The sequence below is a fragment of the Bos javanicus genome, chromosome 23, assembly GCF_032452875.1.
Source record: "Bos javanicus breed banteng chromosome 23, ARS-OSU_banteng_1.0, whole genome shotgun sequence".
Taxonomy (NCBI): domain Eukaryota; kingdom Metazoa; phylum Chordata; class Mammalia; order Artiodactyla; family Bovidae; genus Bos; species Bos javanicus.
In genome coordinates this window covers 36941639-36963414 of record NC_083890.1, presented here as the reverse complement: position 1 = coordinate 36963414, position 21776 = coordinate 36941639, and the positions used below count along the sequence as shown (strand labels likewise).

Here is a 21776-nt window from a genome sequence, read left to right as displayed (position 1 = left end):
ATCCTGGAGTATGAAGTCAAGTGGGCCTTGGGAAGCATTACAACAAACAAAGCTGGTGGAGGAGATGGGATTCCAGCTGAGCTATTTAAAATCATAAAAGATGATGCTGTTAAAGGGCTGCACTTAATATGTTAGCAAATTTGGAAAACTCAGCAGTGGCCACACGATTAGAAAAGGTCAGTTTTCATTCCAATCCCAAAGAAGAGCAAAGCCAAAGAATGTTCAAACTACCAGACAATTGGGCTCATTTCACATGCTAGTAAGATAATGCTCAAAATCCTTCAAGCTAGGCTTTAGCAGTATGTGAACCAAGAATTCCAGATGTAAAAGCTGGATTTAGAAAAGGCAGAGGAACCAGAGATCAAATTGCCAACACTTGTTGCATCATAGAGAAAGCAAGAGAATTCCAGAAAAACATCAAGTTCTGCTTCATTTACTGTGTTAAAGCCTTTGACTGTGTGGATCACAACAAACTGGAAAATTCTAAAAAAGATGGGAATACCAAACCACCTCACCTGATTCCTGAGAAACCTGTCTGTGGGCCAAGAAGCAACAATTAGAAATTTACATGGAACTGACTGGTTCAAAATTGAGAAAGGAGTACAAGGCTGTATATTGTCACCATGTTTATTTAACTTATATACAGAGTACATCATGTGAAATGCCAGGCTGGATGAATCACAAGCTGGAATAAGATTGCCAGGAGAAATAACAACAACCTCATATATGCGGATGATACCACTCTAATGGCAGAACAAAGAAGAACTAAAGAGCCTCTTGATGAGGGTGAAAGAGAGTGAAAAAGCTGGCTTAAAATTCAACATTCAGAAACTAAGATCATGGCATCCAGTCCCACCACTTCATGGCAAATAGGGAAAAAGTAGAAGCAGTGACAAATTTTATTTTCTTGGGCTCCAAAATCACTGCAGATGGTGACTGCAGCCATGAAATTAAAAAAAAAAAAAAAAAAAAGCCTGCTCCTTGGAAGGAAAGCTATAACAAACTTAGACAGCATATTAAAAATCAGAGACATCACTTTGCCAACAAACGTCTGTATAGTCAAAGCTATGGTTTTTCCAGTAGTCATGTATGGATATGAGAGTTGGACCATAAAGCAGGTTGAGCACTAAAGAATTAATGCTTTCAAACTGTGGTGCTGGAGAAGACTCTTGAGAGTCCCTGGGACTGCAAGAAAATCAAACCAGTCAATCCTAAAGGAAATCAACCCTGCATATTCATTGGAAGGACTGATGCTGAAGCTGTAATACTTTGGTCACCAGGTGAGAAGAGCCGACTTACTGGAAAAAACCCTAATTCTGAGAAAGATTGAAGGCAAAAGGAGAAGAGAGCGGCAGAGGATGAGATAGTTAAACAGCATCACCAATTCAATGGACATGCATCTGAGCAAGTTCCAGGAGATAGTGAAGGACAGGGAAGCTTGGTGTGCTACAGTCCATGCGGTCACAAAGAGTTGGACACAACTTAGTGACTCAACAACAACAACCCCAATGTTCACTGCAGCACTATTTACAATAGCCAGGACATGGAAAGAACCTAAATGTCTATTGACAGATGAATAAAGATGTGGTACATATATATAATAGAATATTACTCAGCTAGGAATTGGAGAAGGCAATGGCACCCCACTCCAGTACTCTTGCCTGGGAAATCCCATGGACAGAGGAGCCTGGTAGGCTGCAGTCCATGGGATCGCGAAGAGTTGGACACGACTGAGCGACTTCACTTTCACTTGTCACTTTCACGCATTGGAGAAGGAAATGGCAACCTACTCCAGTGTTCTTGCCTGGAGAATCCCAGGGATGGGGGAGCCTAGTGGGCTGCCGTCTATGGGGTCGCACAGAGTCGGACACGACTGACGCGACTTAGCAGCAGCAGCAGCTAGAAATAATATTGGATCATTTGCAGTGATGTGGATGAACCTAGAGTTTGTCATACAAAGTTAAATAAGTCAGAAAGAAAAAGTAAGTATTTTCTATTAATGCATGTATATGGAATCTAGAAAAAAATGGTACTGATGCACCTATTTGCAAGGCAGGAGTAGAAACAAAGACATAGAGAAGAAAGTTATGGACACAGAGGGGGAAGCAGAGGGTGGAATGAATTGCGAGAGTAACATTAACATATATACACTCCCATGTATAAAATAGCTGATGGGAAGCTGCTGTACAGCACAGGGAGCTGGACTTGGTGCTCTGTGACGACCTAGATGGGTGGGATAGGAGAGGTGTAGGAGGGAGACTCAAGAGGTGGGATAGGAGGGGTGTATAACAATGGATTCACACTGTTATACAACAGAAACTAACACAACATTTTAAAGCAATTATACTCCAGTTTTTTTTTTTTTTTAATCTTCCAAGAAACAAAAGTCCAGTACCAGATGGCTTCGTAGGTGAATTGTATCAAACACCCATCCTTTCCAAACTCTTCCCCAAAATTGCAGAGTAAGGAACCCTCCCAAGCTCATTCTATGATGCCATCATCACCCTGATACCAAAGCCAGACAAATATATCACAAAAAAAGAAAATTACAGACCAATATCATTGATAAACACAGATGCAAAGATTCTCAACTAAATAGTAGCAAAGAGAATGCAACAACACATTAAAAACATCATACACCATGATCAAGTGGAGTTTATCCCAGAGATGCAAGCATTCTTCAATACAATGCAAATCAGTCAATGTGAGAAACAAACTAAAGAATGAAAACCATATGGTCATCTCAGGAGACACTGAAAAATATTTTGACAAAATTCAACACCCATTCATGGTAGAAACTCTCCAGAAAGTGGGCACAGAAGGAAATTGCCTCAATATAATAAAGGCCATATAGGACAAACCCAAAACAAACATCATTCTCAATGGTGAAAAACAGAGAATTTCCTCTAAGATCAGGAACAAGACAAGGATGTCCACTCTCACCACTGTAAGTCAGTATAATTTTGAAAGTCCTAGTCATGGCAATCAGAAGGAAAATAAAAATGACTCCAAACTGGATCAGAAGGTAAAACTGTCACTGTTTGCAGATGACATGGAACTATACACAGAAAACCCTAAAGATGCCACCAGAAAACTACTGGTGCTAATCAATGAATTTGGTAAAGTTGCAGGACAGAAAATTAATGCACAGAAATCTCTTCCATTCCTTTACACTAGCAACAAAAGATCAGAAAGAGAAATTAAGGAAACAATCCCATTTACTATTGCAACAGAAAGAATAAAATGCCTAGGAATAAACCTACCTAAGGACGCAAAATACCTGTATGCAGAAAACTATGAGACACCAATGAAAAAATCAATGACAACACAAACAGATGGAGAGATATACCATGTTCTTAAATTGGAAAAATCAACATTGTGAAAATGACTATACTGTCCAAAGCAATCTACAGATCCAATACAATCCCTATCAAATTACCAATGGCATTTTTCACAGAATTAGAACAAATATTTTTACAACTTGTATGGAAACACAAAAGACCCCAAACAGCCAAAGAAATCTTGAGAAAGAAAAACAGAGCTGGAGGAATCAACCTTCCTGACTTCAGACTACACTACAAAGCTACACTCATCAAGTGTATGACAGTATGACACTGGCACAAAAACAGAGATATAGATCAGTGGAACAAGACAGACAGCTCAGAGATAAACACACGCACCTGCGGGCACCTTACATATGACAAAGGAAGCAAGAATATACAATGGAGAAAAGACAGTCTCTTCAGTAAGTGGTGCTGGGAAAGCTGGACAGCTATGTAAAAGAAGGAAATTAGAACACTCCCTAAGACCATACACAAAAATAAACTCAAAATGGATGTAAAGCCAGTGTTAGGGAAACTAAAACAGGGGAAGTCTTGTTCAGGCTTCAGAAGCAGGAGAGCAGACCTCTGATCTGCTTCTGACCTGCCTGGACCCTGCCCAGATTCCGTGCCTGCTTGCAATAAGAAAGGGAGGGCTTCCTTGGTGACTCAGCAGTAAATAGTCCACCCAGGTCCGATCCCTGATCCAGGAAGATCCCATATGCTACAGAACAAGTAAGCCTGTGTGCTGCAACTATTCAGCCTGTGCTCAAGAGCCCAGGAGCTGCAACTACTGAGCCTCCCCTGCCACAGCTACTGATACCCACATGCCCTACAGCCTGTGCCCTGCAACAAGAGAAGCCACTGCAAGGAGAAGCCTGAGCACTGCCACTGGAGAGTAGGCCCAACTAGCTGCAAACAGAGCAAGTCCACGTGTAGCAACGAAGACCCAGCACAGTCATAAATAAATAAGTAAACCTCAGGAAAAAAAAAAAAACACCGAAAAGTAGAACTACCATATGATCCAGCAATCCCTCTCCTGGGCACAGAGCAGGAGAAAACCATTAATTCCCAAAGATACATGCACTCCAATATTCATTGCAGCACTATTTACAATAGCCAGGACATGGAAGCAACCTAAGTGTCCACTGACAGATGAATGGATAAAGAGGATATGGTGCATACATACAATGGAATATTACTCAGCCATAAAAAGGAATGAAATTGGATCATTTGCAGTGATGTGGGTGGACCTAGAGACTGTCATACAAAGTGAAGGAAGTCGGAAAGAGAAAAACAAATATCACATATTAATGCAGATAGGTGGAATCTAGAAAAAATGGTACAGATGAACCTATTTTCAAAGCAGAAATACAGATACAGACATCAAGAACAAATACACCAAGCAGGGAGAGGTGGTGGGATAGACTGGGAGACTGGGACTGACGTATATATACTACTGTTATGAAGTAAATGCCTGATCAAGGCCTACTGTATAGGACAGAGGAAAAAAAGAAGGTACAATCTGTTAATAGGACATATATTAAGTTAACCTTAGAAATGCATTCCAGTAAATATTAGCTGCAGAAAAATAGTGTTTGATTCCATTTATACAAGGCACCTAGAATAGTCAAATTCACAGAGTCAGAAAGTACATAGGCTGGTGCCCCTCAGGGGCCAGGGGCTGGGGAGGGTGGATAAGGATTAGTGTTTAATGGGGACCGAGTTTCAGTTTAGGAAGCTGAAAAATTCAGGAGACGAATGGTGGTGAGAGTTGCATAACAATGGGAATGTACTTAGTGCCACTGAACTGTACAGTTAAATATGGTTAACAGAGTATGTTTTATATTATGTGACTTTTACCACAATTAAAAACATTTGAAAAATAAAGGAAGAGATACTCAATCCCTCTGTCATATGAAGACACAAAAGCCAGCTGTATGAGAGCCAAGAAGCAACCCCCCCACCCCGCCCACAACACACCCGAACTGGAACATTCTAGCACCCTGACCTCAAATGTTCAGCCTCAAAAATTGTAAAAGAATAAAGTTCTGTTGTGTAAACCACTCAGTCCAAGGTATTTTCTTATGACAGCCTGAGCAGATGAATACACATGGTTTCCATTACTCTCAATACACTTAATCAATCAACTTCATTTAAGATCCAGTCCTCCATGCTGAGCTACCCCTTCCACGACGGGAACACCTTCCTCACTGTGCTTGGCCTCCGACTTCCCATTCTGGGCCATCCTGTATCTCTTCCTCCCCTCACCATGAACCTCTACTTTCCTGTGCTTCATCTAATGGTTGTGGGGCTGAATTATTTAGAAAGAGCAGGAAATGGATTTTGTTTAGCTCCCTAAAAATATCACTTGATTATTTGTAGAGATGTGTTTTTATCAAGCAAAAGTCTGAAAAGTTCATTAAATTTGAAGCTAGAAGAAAACATAATCTAACTCAACCATCTTATTTCATTTAGTAACTAATATCTGGGAATAATTTTTCTTATTCTGACTAATGAGAAATTGAGTCTTAAAAAAAAAAGCTTTTGCATTAATGGATCTGTAATTATAAAACTGCTTCTGGAGTCAGAACCACTGCTTTAAAGAATCTCCTTTTTATTTATAGAAGCTCCATTGTTACTTGGAATGATGGAAGAACTGATGCTACATAACATTTTAAAAGTAATCCAAGGCTATTAATGTCATTTCTTCATCTCAATCAAAGTATTTATCCTGTACCTCCTTTGCATTTCCAGTGGACAGACTCAGGAGAAGCAGGTGAACAATTGAGACTTCTCAGGAAACTCTAAGAAACACAGTGACCACACACAAGTGTTTTCCCAGGGAACTGGGGAGGGCTTGGTCTACAGGACAAACTACAGACAAGGATGTGCCTTTAAAGATGGAGTAGATTTAGGGATGAGGGCAGAGAGAGAAGTAAACCAAGAGGAAATAGAGAAAAGGAAAAAAGGAACTAATGCCTTCATGGGCCTGTTTTGACTGGGGAAGGGAGGAACTTACAAAAGTATAGTGGGAGAACAGGACCTGCCTTGAGAAGCTGAATAGATTTGACTCTTGGGTCACATGAAATCTTTCAGATAATGCATTTCATATAGACCTGAGGTCAACTGCAAATAATAGAAAACCCAACAATAATGGCCTAAAGGAATAGGGGTGGATTTTTCTTATTAGAAATGTGAAGCTTAGTGGTTGCTGGCAGTGGTTCAACTGCTAAAAACTGAAGGACCAGTGTCTGTGTGATTCTCGTGGGCTTTCCCTCATGGATTCAAGATGGCTACTGTTGCTCCAGGCATCACATCTGCATTTAAGACCAGAATAAAGATGTTACAAGACAAATTTGTCATGCTTTATCAGGACAAAAGCTTATCCAGAGCCTTGCTCTATTGCCACCCCCAGCAGATATTCATCTGCCGAACATTAGCTTGAATTTTTGCATCATTCAGTTCAGTTCAGTCGCTCAGTCGTGTCCGACTCTTTGCGACCCCATGGACTGCAGCACGGTAGGCTTCTTTGTCCATCACCAACTCCCTGAGTTTACTCAAATTCATGTCCATTCAGTTGGTGATGCCATCCAACCATTTCATCCTCTGTCGTCCCCTTGTCCTCCTGCCCTCAATCTTTCCAAGCATCAGGGTCTTTTCAAATAAGATAATTCTTCACATCAGGTGGCCAAAGTATTGGAGTCTCAGCTTCAGCATCAGTCCTTCCAATGAATATTCAGGACTGATTTCCTTTAGGATGGACTGGTTGGATCTCCTTGCTGTCCAAGAGACTCTCAAGAGTCTTCTCCAACACCACAGTTCAAAAGCATCAATTCTTCAGCTCTCAGCTTTCTTCACAGTCCAACTCTCACATCCATACATGACTAGTGGAAAAACCATAGCTTTGACTAGATGGACCTTTGTTGGCAAAGTAATGTCTCTGCTTTTCGCTGTCTAGGTTGGTCATAACTTTTCTTCCAAGGAGCAAGCGTCTTTTAATTTCATGGCTGCAATCACCATCTGCAGTGATTTTGGAGCCCCGCAAAATAGTCTGTCACTGCTTTCCCATCTATTTGCCATGAAGTGACGAGACCAGAAGCCATGATCTTAGTTTTCTGAATGTTGAGCTTTAAGCCAGCTTTTTTACTCTCCTCTTTCACTTTCATCAAGACGCACTTTAGTTCTTCTTCACTTTCTGCCATAAGGGTGGTGTCATCTGCATATCTGAGGTTATCGATATTTCTCCCAGCAGTCTTGATTCCAGCTTATGCTTCATCCAGTCCAGCATTTCTCATGATGTACTCTGCATATAAGTTAAATAAGCAGGGTGACAATACACAGCCTTGATGTACTCCTTTCCAGATTTGGAACCAGTCTGTTGTTCCATGTCCAGTTCTAACTGTTGCTTCTTGACCTGAATACAGATTTCTCAGGAGGTAGGTCAGGTGGTCTGGTATTCCCATCTCTTGAAGAATTTTCCACAGTTTGTTGTGATCCACACAGTTTGCATCGTTATTTCTCTCTATAAAGAAGCTGAGAAAGGGACTGGATAACTTTACCAGATTTTACGGTGAAGACAGGAAGGAAAAATGTGCTAGCAATGGGTGTTGGGTCTATCAATCTATTTGTCTTTCACAAGAAGCCTAATCAGTTATCTTTCCATTTATTATGTAGATAATAAAAGTTTCACTTGAATGTATTAATAGAAGAAGTTTTTAACCCATTAGTCATGTTACTAAGGCAGACAGCAGTGTCTCTATCCTTCACCTCTTAAAGTTGAGAAATATTATTATATGACTTAGATTTAGACATTCTGTTGCCTGTGACCTGGAGACTGGATCAAGTGATTCATTTGGTCTATGATATTTGATTAACTATATCATAGTTTGAAACACCAAAAAAAAAAAAAAAAGAAATACAAGAACACCCTTCTCCCCTCCATCTACTTCACTGGAAAACTTCCAACAGCACTTTGCTTTTAGAGGTTCTAAGGTCAATGCCATTCCTTTTACTCAAAACTAGTTTTAGGCATGTCAAGAAAACTGGATAAATGAGGTGTAAGTAAAAATCAGGAAATCAAGATATGTTAAGTTTACTGAAACACATTTGGATAAAGCCAAAAATTGGTCTGAGATCCTATTAAGGAGATGTGAAGCCCCTACTTAAATATGGTGTGGGCATTTTATAGCAGAGTCACAAAACTTCCCTAGACATAGTATTATACAAGAGTATGTGTTATGCTTACTTTTTAAGTAAACACATTTGTAAATCACTTGGCAAATGTGTCGAGAGTCCAGGGTTTATTTCTGCTTCAACACTGCACTGCGGTCTTGGCTATACCAAGTTCCGTAATGGCAGCAACTAACCTTTTTCCCAGACAATCCTCATACCCTGGGGCAGAGAAAACAATGCCCCATTGTGAACTTGCACAAGATTTTCAAATGTGGTGCAATTTTGGTGTACCAGTGGCCTGAAGTTCACAAACCCAGTGAAGATTTCAACTAGCCTATACTTGTCAGCCAGAAAGCACGAGAAAGACTGGGGTAAAGTCCCTTTTCTTAACTACGTTTCAAGACGATCTAAAAGACACTTCTAGGCACTTCCCTAGCGGTCCAGTGGTTAAGTCTTCACCTTCCAATGCAGGGGGTGCAGGTTCGATCCCTGGTCAGGGAGCTAAGATCTTATGTGCCTCATGGCCAAAAAACCAGAACATAAACAACAGAAGCAATATTGTTACAAGTTGAATGAAGACTTAAAAAACCGTCCACATTAAAAAAAAAATCTTTAAAAAAGATAAAGAGAAAAGACACTTTCTTTCCTGCCAGTCTCTCAAATGACCAGAACAAGATTTGCAATTGATTTCACAATAACCAAACAAATCACCTCTTTCATACACATTTCTTTTTATTCCATTGCTGGACTAGTTTAGGCTTCCCTGGTAGCTCAGCTACCAGGTAAAGAATCCACCTGCAATGCAGGAGACCCCATTTCAATTCCTGGGTTGGGAAGATCCCCCAGAGAAAGGATAGGCTACCCACTCCAGTATTCTTGGGCTCCCCTGGTGGCTCAGATGGTAAAGAATCTGCCTGCAATGCAGGAGACCTGGGTTCAATCCGTGGGTTGGGAAGATCCCTTGGGAGCCTAGCAGGCTACATTCCATGGGGTCGCAAGAGTCGGACACAACTTAGCAACTAAACCAACCAACCAACCTGGAGGAAGGCATGGCAACCTACTCCAGTATTCTTGCCTGGAGAAAGGGCTTCCCTGGTGGCTCAGACGGTAAAGAATCCTCCTGTAATGCAGGAGACTTGGGTTCGATCCCTGGGTTGAGAAGATCCCCTGGAGGGGGGCATAGCAGCCCCCACCAGTATTCTTGCCTGGAGAATCCCCATGGACAGAGCAGCCTGGTGGGCTACAGTCCATGGGGTTGCAGAGTCGGACATGACTGAGCACCTAATCACAGCATAGCACAGACTAGTTTAAGGAAATTTACTCACTTCTAGTGCTTCTGGGGAGCTCTGCTAGCTGAAAGCCCTGGTTGTTTTCACCAGGTTCCATGCAAGGTGCACCATACGTATCTCAAATTCATTTCATCCATGCAACAGATTTTTATTCAGCACCTACTAATGAGCTGGTGTTCTAAGTAAGTGTTGGAGGTACACGATATTGGGAACCCTCACAACTTTACAAAGTAGTTGTTATTATCTACATTGTAAAAATTAAGAAACGAAGGCCCAGAGAGAGTAACTAACTCCTCAAGGTCACACAGCCAGTCCATGGCAAAGTTGCCTTGGAAGACAGGTCCATTTCACTCCCTATTGTGCTTTCCACCCAGTATCTTGCTGCCCTCCTGCCAGCAACTGGCCTTATTGTAATCACGGGAAATATATGGACTCTTTTTCGAGACTACAATTCCTGAACCTTTACAGTTACTCTGCCAGAAAAGTTGAGGTTCATGTACGAAAATGGGAAAGGGGACTCTACCTTTGAATTTGGTCTGCGAGTTTTCATTGAGTCCTTTCCTTCCCAGACGGCTCACCTTCAAGATCTGGTTTCAGAAGCCTTGAAGCTATAAGGAGTGCTAATCCATGTTTCCACGAATTGACCTGGCAGGTTAGCCTTAGGTTGGGCATCCCATAGCTCTGGGTCAGAATATCCTCCGAGGGGTGAGAAGAGAGCCTAAATCTGCAGCCAAGCCTCTGATCTGCTTGCTCACCGTCTGCCTGACTTTAAGATGTTTAAATTCTCTGTGCTCCAAGGTCAGGCTCATAAGAAACAAATGAGATACCACAGATGAGAGTGGTTGGAAAATTGGAAAATAATATAGAAAGAATAGCCATTATCCAAACTCACAAAGCAGAAGGGACTGAAAATTGAAGGCAGCATGGAAGAACACATCAGCTTAAGTCTGCAACACTCCTAATAAAGCATCATTTAATTATAAGCCTCCAAGGAGGGATAATAAAATTAAACATTGTCTGTCACAGCTCCCTTGTTACTGGTATCTGGGGCATGAAATTCTGAAGAGCATTCATTCTTCTTGAGAGTAAATGCAACTGTGGTCAAGAGGGGATCCCTCCTGCCTCACCGATCTAAAAACCAAGAAAGATAACCAGTGGGTATCAATCAGAGCTTCTGAATGGAAAGTTCAGAGTACAGCAGAGGAAAGCAGGCAGCTAATTTCCATCTGGTTGATGGAGCCAAATCATCTCCACATGCCCATGGGCAAGAATCCCAGAGGCAGGTTTTCAAGTGTCCCGAGGTCTCAAAAGACAGACATGAAGGAAAGAAAATCAAAATAATTTCTGTTGGCCTAAAGCCCCCCAGGAAAGGGATAGTAGGAATTCTGATACACTTCTCAAACCCAGAGGTGGGCACACAACCCAGGGACTCACCTTCCCACCTAAGAACCTGCACGAATCCTGCGTCTTCTGCGTTCCTTTCCTTCATCAGCCACTCCAGTTTTCCAGCTAGCTCGCCTGTCCCCGCCTGTTACATTGCCCTTTCCCACTTTCTTTTAACCCTACTTGGAGAGATCAGCCCTTACTCAGAAACACACACAGTGTCTTACAGAGACTGCTGTGGAAAGATGGAGCTGTGCAATGCAAAACAAAGAAAATGCAGCCCAGAGGGGAGAGGAAGGAGAGGAACTGGGCTTCAGTTACTGCATGCTACAACATCTTGGGTAAGAGCTCCAGCTCCCCTGAGCCTTAGTCTCCACATCTGGAAGAGTGGGAATTACCCCTGCTTGTTTGGGCCACAGAAATCAAATGAGATATTTGTGGCAATGCTTGAAAGCACTGTGAATATTAATGGGCCCGTCCCTCCCTCAATGATCTTATGACAAATGCAGTCGTTCAGCAAATGATTATCGAGGATCTATGATGGACCACACTAGCTGCGCCCACCTCTGGGTTTGAGAAGTGGATCAGAATTCCTACTATCCCTTTCCTGGGGGGCTTTAGGCCAACAGAAATTATTTTGATTTTCTTTCCTTCATGTCTGTCTCCTTCATGTCTTTCTGTCATGACAGAAAATTGGGTATGTTCCCTGACCTTGGGGAGGTGCCCTGGGCATGGGGCACAGCAGCATAGACAAGCAATTAAAATACACTTGGCTACATCTCATCAACTCACTCCAGTATTCTTGCCTGGGAAATCCCATGGACAGAGGAGCCTGGCGAGCTACAGTCCAGGGGGTTGCAAAGAGTCGGGCATGACTGAGCATGCACATCTCATAAATGGACATCAGGGGATGCCCAGCTCAGGTCAAAGGGCTTTGCAAGAAGAGGGATAACACAGAAGCTAAATCTTGAGCGATGACAAGGGAATGTGCTGGGGAAAGAAGGGGGTCAAGGTCATTCCAGCTGGATGAGTAGCATCTACAATGGCAAGAAAAATGAGAGCGAGCAAAGGTTAGAGCTTGTGATCCTGAATAGCTGGCGCCTAATATGAGAAGCCGGAGAGGCGACACGGGAATCAGGAAGGAGGGGTCCCTTGGAGGACAGGCTGCCTGCTCAGATGATCGTATTTACAGAGTGCTCACCTGGTGCCAGGGCTTCCCAGGTGGTGTTAGTGGTAAAGAACCCTACCAATGCAGGAGACATTAGAGACGTGGGTTCGATCCCTAGGTCAGGAAGATCCGTTGGAGAAGGGCATGACAACCCACTCCAGTATTCTCACCTGGGGAATCCCATGGACAGAGAAGCCTGGTGGGTTACAGTTCATTGGGTCGCACAGAGTCAGACACAACTGGAGAGACTTTGCACACACACACCAGGTAACAGGTATTTTCTAATATATCTCACATATCACCACTTCTAATTCTCCCAACCACTCCCAAGAAGTCAGTCCTATTATATTATTACCCATTACTTCTACTAATAGAAGGGGAAACTGAAGCTCAGAGAAATTAAGTTGCTTGCTCAAGGTCATACAACTGGCAAGTTTGCCAAGGAGTTGGGTTTTTTAAATGATTTATTGACAGTCTGCGTAACTGATAAAGTGCATGTCACTTGCTCATGTGGAAATTTATGTTGTTTGCTTAAATACTTAATGGTTAACGATCACTTGGGCTTATCAATAAAGTAATCCAGTCATTGAAGTCTTCTCAGATGGGGTAGATTATAAATGGAAATTTATATTTAATGATCAATTAACTTGACTAATTTTGCTTTTCCCTCTTTCCCTAACAATCCATTGTGAGAGATAAACAGAATTTGTGGACTTGAAAAACACAGAAACTTATAAGACATAGTATATACAAAACCCCTTTAGCTGGAGCCTCCTTTTTTTTTTTAAGTTATTTCATTTCTAGGAATTTATCCTAAGCAGATCATCAGGCATACTAAGTTATATTGGATTGGCCAAAAAGTTCATTTGGGTTTTTCAGTAAGATTGTATGAGAAAACCCAAAAGAACTTTTTGACCAACCCAAAACAACAAAAAAGTCTAGTTTATCACCATAGGGTTGGTGGGATACCCTATCCTTTTTCTAAGTTCTAGTTTTCCTCTTCCAGCCCTTGGGATTGTGGAGCATCCTTGGGCTTAGGCAGTAGGAGAATCTAGGCAAGGTAGTTTAGTCCCTACAAGTTTTACTCTTCAGGCTTGCATGCATATAGTCGAGGTCAACGTCTCTGTGGATGACATCACGCCCTCTGGACCCAATTCAGCCACAGGAGTGTAGGGTGGTCCCAGGTCCCCACAGCCCCCCATTCACAGTTCTGCCACCTGCAGGATGCCACCACGAGCTTGCTGCCACCACTGTCACCTGAGGATTCCTCTCTCCTGAGAAACCCACCACTCGTTCCCAATCTTGGAATATTCCACCTTCTGCTTCCGGTCTGGCCCTTTTCCCTCGTAACTCTAGGAGTTCAAAGCCTCCAACGCTTTCCTATCTAGGACTCCTGGTTGACTCACCTCCCTGAACACATACTTTTGAAAACACAACGGCCTATTGACTTGCCCCTGGAACCAAAGAAAGCACGGACAGCCATGACTCAAAGGCCCATGTAGGTCCTTGGGAAGAGGAGGAAAGAAAGACCTTGGTTGCTTTATAATGAACCCACAGCCTGGAAACAAACCCAGCTGATTCTGAATGCATTCTGCCACATTAAATTTTTAATGTTTCCAATTACATCTATAATAGTAGAAATCTGGAAGAATTTAAATGTTCCAACGGATTGTATATTGGAATAACACACAGCAATTAAAGGGCTCTGTTCTTGATATACTCATTTTTTAAAAGCAGCTTTCAAAGCAAGGTATACAATTTAAGTCCCATCTTTATAATTTATATATATACACAATTGTATCAATCAGTGCTCGTTTGATGAGTAGTGGGATCATTGTTGAGGTTTATTTTGCTTTTTAGCTTCTGTGCATTTCCCCAGTGTCTCCCATATATTTGCATTGTTCTTGTATCGAGACTTGCTGCAGAGTACAGTGGTTGGAGGTGGATGCGTGTGTGACAGTGGCCCTTTTCCTGGAGGAGATACCGCAGCAGAGTGAGGTAGCAAGCTATCTTGTCTTGGCAGATTGTCGTAAGAGTACTATTATCGGCAGATTATCATTATTATAAGAGTTAACTTGAGTAACTGTGTAAAACAACATTTAAGTACAGAAAAGGTAAAACAAAAGCTTAAAAAATATATCAGGATAATATACTGCAGTTTTTTTAAGAAGTTCTTCTTGTTTCCCCTTTAGACATCTAATAAGTAACATAAACAGATACTTTATTTTGGCCAACATCAGCTCTTGGGCAATGCTCCACTCTCAGAAACATGCCTGATATTTGTGTTGGATGGTGGATGTTTTATTTACTCACAGTGTGATTGGGAACAAGTTAATAACCTCTCGATTTGAGTTTCTTCATCTTCCATTTTTGCTCTGTTGTTTAACAAATGCATCTACTCTGTGCCCGCACTGTTTTGCAAATATTAACTAAGTTAACCCTCGTCCCTACCCCACAAGGAGAGACTATTACCTCCACTTTACACATGAGGAAACCGAGAAACGAAGAGGGGTTAAAAACTCACAAAGTTCACCCCGATTGTAAAGCAACAAGATCAGGGTTCAAATCCGGGCTGACCAGCTCCGGACGGTCAGCCCTGTGTCTTATGCTGGACTCAATGACATCAATACATCTATCACTTACAGTGTGTAAAACACCCACAGAGCCCTGGGCATCTTCCCTCTCCATGCTTCTCAAATCTCTTTCTGTCCCCTGAAGTTTCATTTGGAAATCCAATTTTAAAAAATATCACTTATCTGGTGGGCCAGTGGCTAAGACTCCATGCTCCCAATGCAGGAGGCCTGGGTTCCATCCCTGGCTAGGGAACTAGATCCCACTTGCAGCAACTATTAATAAAAGAACCCAAATGCCCACAACTAAACAACAAAAAATCCTGCATGCTGCAGCTAAGACCTGGTGAAGCCAAATAAATAAATAATAACTACATATATAGATATAGATATCTCATATACACTCCAGGATTTATTTTATGAAACAAACTACCAGGTATTAATTTCTTACCTTCTCTGCTTTCAATTCATCCCTTCAGGACCGAATATTGAATTTAATACTTTTGAAAGCAAATTCACATCTTTAAGAAGCTCAATAAAATGCAGCCTTTGGGTTCACACAGTCTCTACCATACAAATACTACCCAGTGCCTGCCTAATTCAGTTAGCTGCTGGCTTTCTGGCTCAGTCAAATACAAAAAGACCAGTTTACTCCTCTTTAATATGTCCATAGAGAGACAGAATCACTTTCAGGTTTTTCCCCCCATAGAATGTTCTATATGTAAATACAAAATGGAATTTTCATATTTTCCGAATTTACTAACTTTAGAAAGCTCCCACAGGCCACAGTGAAGACCAAGAATCCCACATGCCTCCACTAAAACCCAGCGCAGCCAGATAAATAAAAATAAACAAATGTTTAAAAGAAAACAACTTTGGGATTAAAAAAAACCTCAATTTGAGAATGAGCTTCCTAGATTTGAGTTAAACAGCCTTTTCCTCTCTGTACTAACTAGTAGAGCTTGACTTGTCCACAAACACAATAGCCAACTAATCAGGTTATCGAGGGACTGAGACCTCCAGGGCTCAGGTTTTCGGAGGACTGAGACCTCCAGAGTTCAGGTTCAGGCTTGAGCTCCTGTGTAGACCCAAGCATGAGCTGGGTCTGGGCAAGAGTGTAGATGGAGACCTCCACGCCATCTCTAAATATTTAAAAGGTACAAACCGAGCCAACAATGCTGTTAAATAAAACAAATCCCACTCTCTTACCTTGACAAATCCTCCTTCCTGAGACCAGCATGGAACGTGGGGTTCTTCTCTGCTCCGGGGTTCCGAGCCAGAACCTGGCGGGGTTACGGACAGCAGCCTCTGGACTGACCAGCCCCTTGGCCGACTCCAGCATGCACACCGAAGCCTATCTGTTGACACCTGGCTGTGGTGAAGGGCACAACAGCGTTTACTGCAGGGCGCCAAGCAAGAAAACCAGGACAGCTAGTGCTCAAAAGCCTCAACTCCTCCGTGGGTTTCAGCAAAGCACGTTTACAGGCCAGGTGAGGGAGGGGCGTCCCAGGGTACGTGAATAGCTCGTGCACAACCCTCTGATTGGTTGATGGCGAGGTAACAGGTGTCACACCTGTTAACGTGATCCATCAGTAAAACCCCCAGTAGGTGTGGGGGCTACGTGCCATGATCATCAAGTTGTTAACATCTTCCATCTGGTGGGGGTTCTCTCATCTGTAAAACAACTCCGGCAGCGGGCATCAGACACTGTGATCTGGGTACTTGAGGAGGAGTTAAATCAGAGGATACGGGGGAGGGGCCTGTTCCCAGGAAGGCTCCACGGGGTCCTGCTGGACTACAATCTGAGGCGGCCACCTCCACCCATGTCTCGGGTCCAGGAGTGCACACACTGGCAGCATCCTTTATCCTCAGCCAGGCAGGTCGAGGATGTTGATGCAGGAATTCAGGGTTCCAGGGACCATGCTCTCCGAGCGAGAGAAGCACAGGCTCTGCAAGGGGGGGTCCCCTTGACCCACTGACTCTCCCTGTGGGGAAAGCTGTGACAGGGAATGACAGCGGAGGGGCCACGGCAGGACCCTCTAAAGGATAACTCTCGAAAGCATGGTGCCCAGGGCAGAGGCCCCCCTTGCTGGGTCTTAAGGCTGTTGTTTTCTCTGGTATATCCTTGGTTGTCTGCTATGTTTTGTAGGATGGGAAGGGTCAGGGATGACGTGGTAGGAAATTAATCTTCCACAACTCTACGTTTGACCCTCCTAGAAGGAAAACCCTGTGCCTCCCCCTTTTGTCAAAATCAAACTAAACCTGTGCTTGTATGTATTTTGTACTTTGTAAAGTAGAATTCTGAAAGACAGAGGGCAGTCTCATAGGGGAAACACCTGAGGAAATCTTGGAGACCTCACATGGAAGAGCTTGGTCATTCAGTGAGCTTATTGGTTGTTTCTGCTCCACCCCAGACTGAAAGCTGGGGAGAAGGGGAGGACTTTAATGGGAGGTCCATTTAGATAAGCAAATTTGGGCATGACAAGAGAGGGCAGTGTGCTAGGATCTGTTAGAAAGCACTGAGTGATGGAGGCCAGTTGCGTTCTAGGACGACGGCGCCTTCAGTTGACACGATGATGACGGTAAGGACACTAAAATATACTGACTAGCAAGTGGGGGCCAAGCATTGTGCTAAATACATGATATATACCTAAGAAAATATCTTAATGATATTATATAGTTATACATTTCATTTATATAAATACATAATTTATAATTATAAATAAAATGTTTTAAATATAAATTATAGTCTATATATAAATATATGTCTATATTATATATGCTGCTGTTGTGCTGTGCTCAGTTATGTCCAACTCTTTTCAACCCCATGGACTGTAGCCCAGCAGGCTCCTCTGTCCATGGGATTTCCCAGGCAAGAATACTGGAATGGGCTGCCATTTCCTGCTCCAGGGGATCTTTCCAACCCAGGAATCAAACCCACGTCTCTTTTGTCTCCTACATTGACAGACAGATTCTTTACTACTGTGCCACCTGGGAAGCACACACACACATATATATATGTAATTAATGTATATAAATTACATATATATGTAATTTAATACTCATAGCAACCTTTGAAGAAGTGAAGCTTAAAATGGTTGAGTAACTTGGCTTAGAATAATGTTGCTAGTTAAGTGACAATACAGATTACAATCCAGGTCTGTCTAATTACAGAACCTAAACTTTTAACCGGCCTGTTAAAACCAACTAGCACTTCATAAAAATAGGCAAACTGGTGGCAATCTAGTCAAGGACAGACCCCATCACAATGCTCTAATGATCTCTTTATCTAATATCTAATGAAAACCTTAGGTATACTGAACTGAATGAAGAAAGATGACCCTAGGGAGAAGTCACCTAGAAAGTGACTGCCATGTGTACACGGACCAAAGATTTGAGGATTTTCTCATCCTGAGGGGTCAGGGTGAAGCATAATTTAAGAAGCAGGGCTTGGTGCTGCACTGATAGAAGTGTTATGGACCAGAACTGGAGACCAGAAGCTGAGTCTCTGAAACTCAGCAGGTTTGGGAAGCAGAGAGAATGTGCTCATTCTTAGGAGCTGCACCACTGAAGATCTTAGAGGAGCTTGGTGTAGTGTCCAGCTAAGAAAGGACCAGATAAATATCACCCACAAGACAGGAAGAAGTCTTGAGAGGGCAACCCTCAACTCATTTATATATTTACAACATAAATGACCAAGAGAAATTAATCCCTGTGAGTGTTCTTGTGATTCTTTATTACCCTACCTCTGCTTCCCATAATCATTTCCCTGAAATTGCATGCAGAAGAATGACTTGAAAAATAAAGAGATTTATTTCTTTGTTCTGGAAGAAAAAAAAAAAAGGAGTCAGAACAAAGTGGAAAAGAGAAAAGCCAACTGGGAAAAATAGGGCAGGAAATGGAAAAGGCAGAGAAGAACCCAAGTAAAAGAACAGCTGGTGATGATGAAAGAGGCAAAGGCGTAACTTTATAAGTGTCTGCAGATAAAATAAGGAAAAACTGGTCCACGTATGGGCATAGACCTTGGAAATTAACTATGCATACCTGAAACCTCCTGCATCCCAGTACTGATGCTGCATTCCTAGTGGTCCCTAGGCTTAGTGGGTGAAGGCTCACCTGGGCGATGGGCATTCAGACTGGGAAGGGTCTTGTTCCCTCCACCATAGATATGGGATTTGTACCTTTACATGGAGAAGGAAATGGCAACCCACTCCAGTATTCTTGCCTGAGAAATCCTATGGACAGAGCCTGGCGGGCTACAGTCCACGGGGTCACAAGAGTTGGACATGACTTAGCAACTAAACGATAAGAGCAGTACCTTTAAAACACAGCATCGTAAGGCTTTGCAGGCAGCCATTCATCATGTTAAAGAAATACTGCTGCATAAGAAAAAAACAGTATTTTCTCAAAATTCTACCTTCGTCATATATAAATTTGACTTAAAGGAAAACACTATAAACAAATGTTGAATTCTAGTTTTAAACACTTCAGCAGGCATCTCCTTCTAGACCTCCTTAGAGGTAAACTATACTGATGCCTGCAACTTACTTTGCTGCTGCTGCTGCTAAGTCGCTTCAGTCGTATCCGACTCTGTGCGACCCCATAGACGGCAGCCCACCAGACCCCGCTGTCCCTGGGATTCTCCAGGCAAGAACACTGGAGTGGGTTGCCATTTCCTCCTCCAATGCATGAAAGTGAAAAGTGAAAGTGAAGTCGCTCAGTCGTGTCCGACTCTTATCGACCCCATGGACTGCAGCCTACCAGGCTCCTCCATCCATGGGATTTTCCAGGCAAGAGTACTGGAGTGGGGTGCCATTGCCTTAAAATGCAACAAAACAATAAGCTGGAACTGGTGGCTGAACAGAGGGGTACGTAGCTGGATGTAGATGTGATGAAGTCACTATAGGAAAATGATGTTTATAGAGTCTAAGGGGTTAGTATGTGGGTGTTTAAATGTACTTTTCAGCTTTTCTGTATGCTTGAAATTTTTCACAGTAAAATTTTGGTAAGATGTTCTTACTAGAGAGAAGTTCCTCTTTAAAAGACAGTACATAGACCCAGGACACAGACACAAGATTCTCAATCTTTTTGATTATGCTATCTTTTAGAAAGCCTCACTGACTAATGTGAGGGCTTGTCTTTGATATTCTTCGCCTGTTTCTTTTGTCTCACCTGCCTTTTTCTCTCTGGCAGTCTAGGACAGCAGAAATATTGGCACTTGGTAAAGACATGTTTCATAACTATACCCCTAAAACTTAGGAAAAACTACACTACGCCATTGTTCTTGTAGCATATGCTAATTAGAGAAATCACATGTCAACTAGGAATATTCTATTTGACTACATGTGAAATGCATCTCTTCACCACAGTATGTGTGTTGCAGAAAAGACTCTTGGTATTATGTGATAAAGTTTGTACACCCTATCTTAAAGCACATTAAAGGCATTCTTCTAGATTCTGTGAGTATGGTTCCAGGTATTTATACTTTAAATCACTCCTTCTAACTGTAGCTGACTCTCTGCAGTGACTCGGGGTTAGGAATTAGGAGGCAAGGGATAACTTTTTACCTATCTTTCTCATGCTCAAAAAAAAAAAAAAAGTTGCAAAATAGTGTTAAGCTATGACTATCTGAGATTCACCAAAACTAACCCCTGCCAGTCTACTTTCATGGTTGATTCTTTAATTTTTCAGATTATTTGCAGTTGTAAAGTTATCCTGGTAGTCTTTTTAAGCTATGTTATACTTATCTAGAACATTGTAAGACACATCCATAGTGAAAAACTTGTCAATAATGAATTAGAATTTATCTAAAGAACTTATTTAAAAATACTATTATCATATACATTGATGGCTTAAATAGAGTGTAAAGAGAAAATTTAATTTTAGAGAAATACTAAAGTTCAAGATTTTTAAGTTAGCAGCTCTAAATACTGCATCTTATTTGGTGGCAAAACAAGGGGATTTCAATGTCATCAAGCTTTTATACAAGACAGTACTAGGGGCACTCGCATCCTAACAAAATAAAACAAACCCCTTATTTTCCAAGAATATGAAGTACAAATACTTGAATCATAAAACTATGTTTAAAATTTGCTATTTTATCAAGTGAATAAAATTAGTTTCTGATTCCCAAAAAAGTAACAAAAATCTGATCTCCAATTTTTCTTAGAGACTTTGGGGATACCTGTTATTACTTATAATAGACTTGTATACCAGTTTACTCAATCAATGATTAATTACTCTGCTCCAGTTTTGACTATTGGAGAGCTTTAAAATGCCAGGAGGTTAAAACCTTGTGCAAAATATCAAGGCTATTTTTTTTTTTTACTACAAAAGAAAACACTTTAGCATCTAGGCAGTGTAGGTTTGTGAAAAGTCCTTTGTCACTAAGAGCCAAGCTTCTTTTTCAAAAGATAAGCATAATAGGTTCAGTATTTAAAATGTGAGCTATCTCACAAAACAGTATGGTAACACAATTGATCTCCAGTGAATTCTTGCTATTTTTAAATAAATTATGTAGTATGTAAAATTGTTTCCCCTTTTCTTTTGAAAAGCCTTAAAACCTTGAATGTATTCAGAGAAAAGAAACAAAAATTATATTTAAATCACTTTTTTAAAACACCATGTTTTCTTTGTATTTAGAAAACACAGGAAAAAAGTTGTTTGTTATCCCACGGTTAATTAGAATAACAGTGAGTGGAAAAAAAGCACAACATAAAAAAACATATACCCATTGAAACCAGACAAGGAACATCATCGACTAAAGAAACAATTAGAAACAGAACTTACCTCTTTCTGACAAATGTATTTGCAGGGGTGCAGGGAAGGGTAAAGCTGGGGTAATGGATTAAGAAATATACCAGAGTTCAGA

At 41.7% G+C, this 21776-nt stretch overlaps 1 long non-coding RNA gene across 2 annotated transcripts in view; it reads right to left on the bottom strand.

The window, feature by feature from the left end:
* Positions 1-21776, bottom strand: part of LOC133236620 (uncharacterized) — a 145230-nt gene extending 123454 nt beyond the window's left edge. Inside the window, exons 1-2 of one of the 2 annotated variants that reach the window (XR_009732947.1) lie at positions 21695-21776; positions 16115-16277 (exon numbers count right to left, since the gene is read on the bottom strand). This is a non-coding gene — a long non-coding RNA (uncharacterized LOC133236620). Of the gene's footprint in view, positions 1-16114; positions 16552-21694 lie in introns of those variants that run through there. The other variant, XR_009732946.1, reaches the window with a different exon arrangement.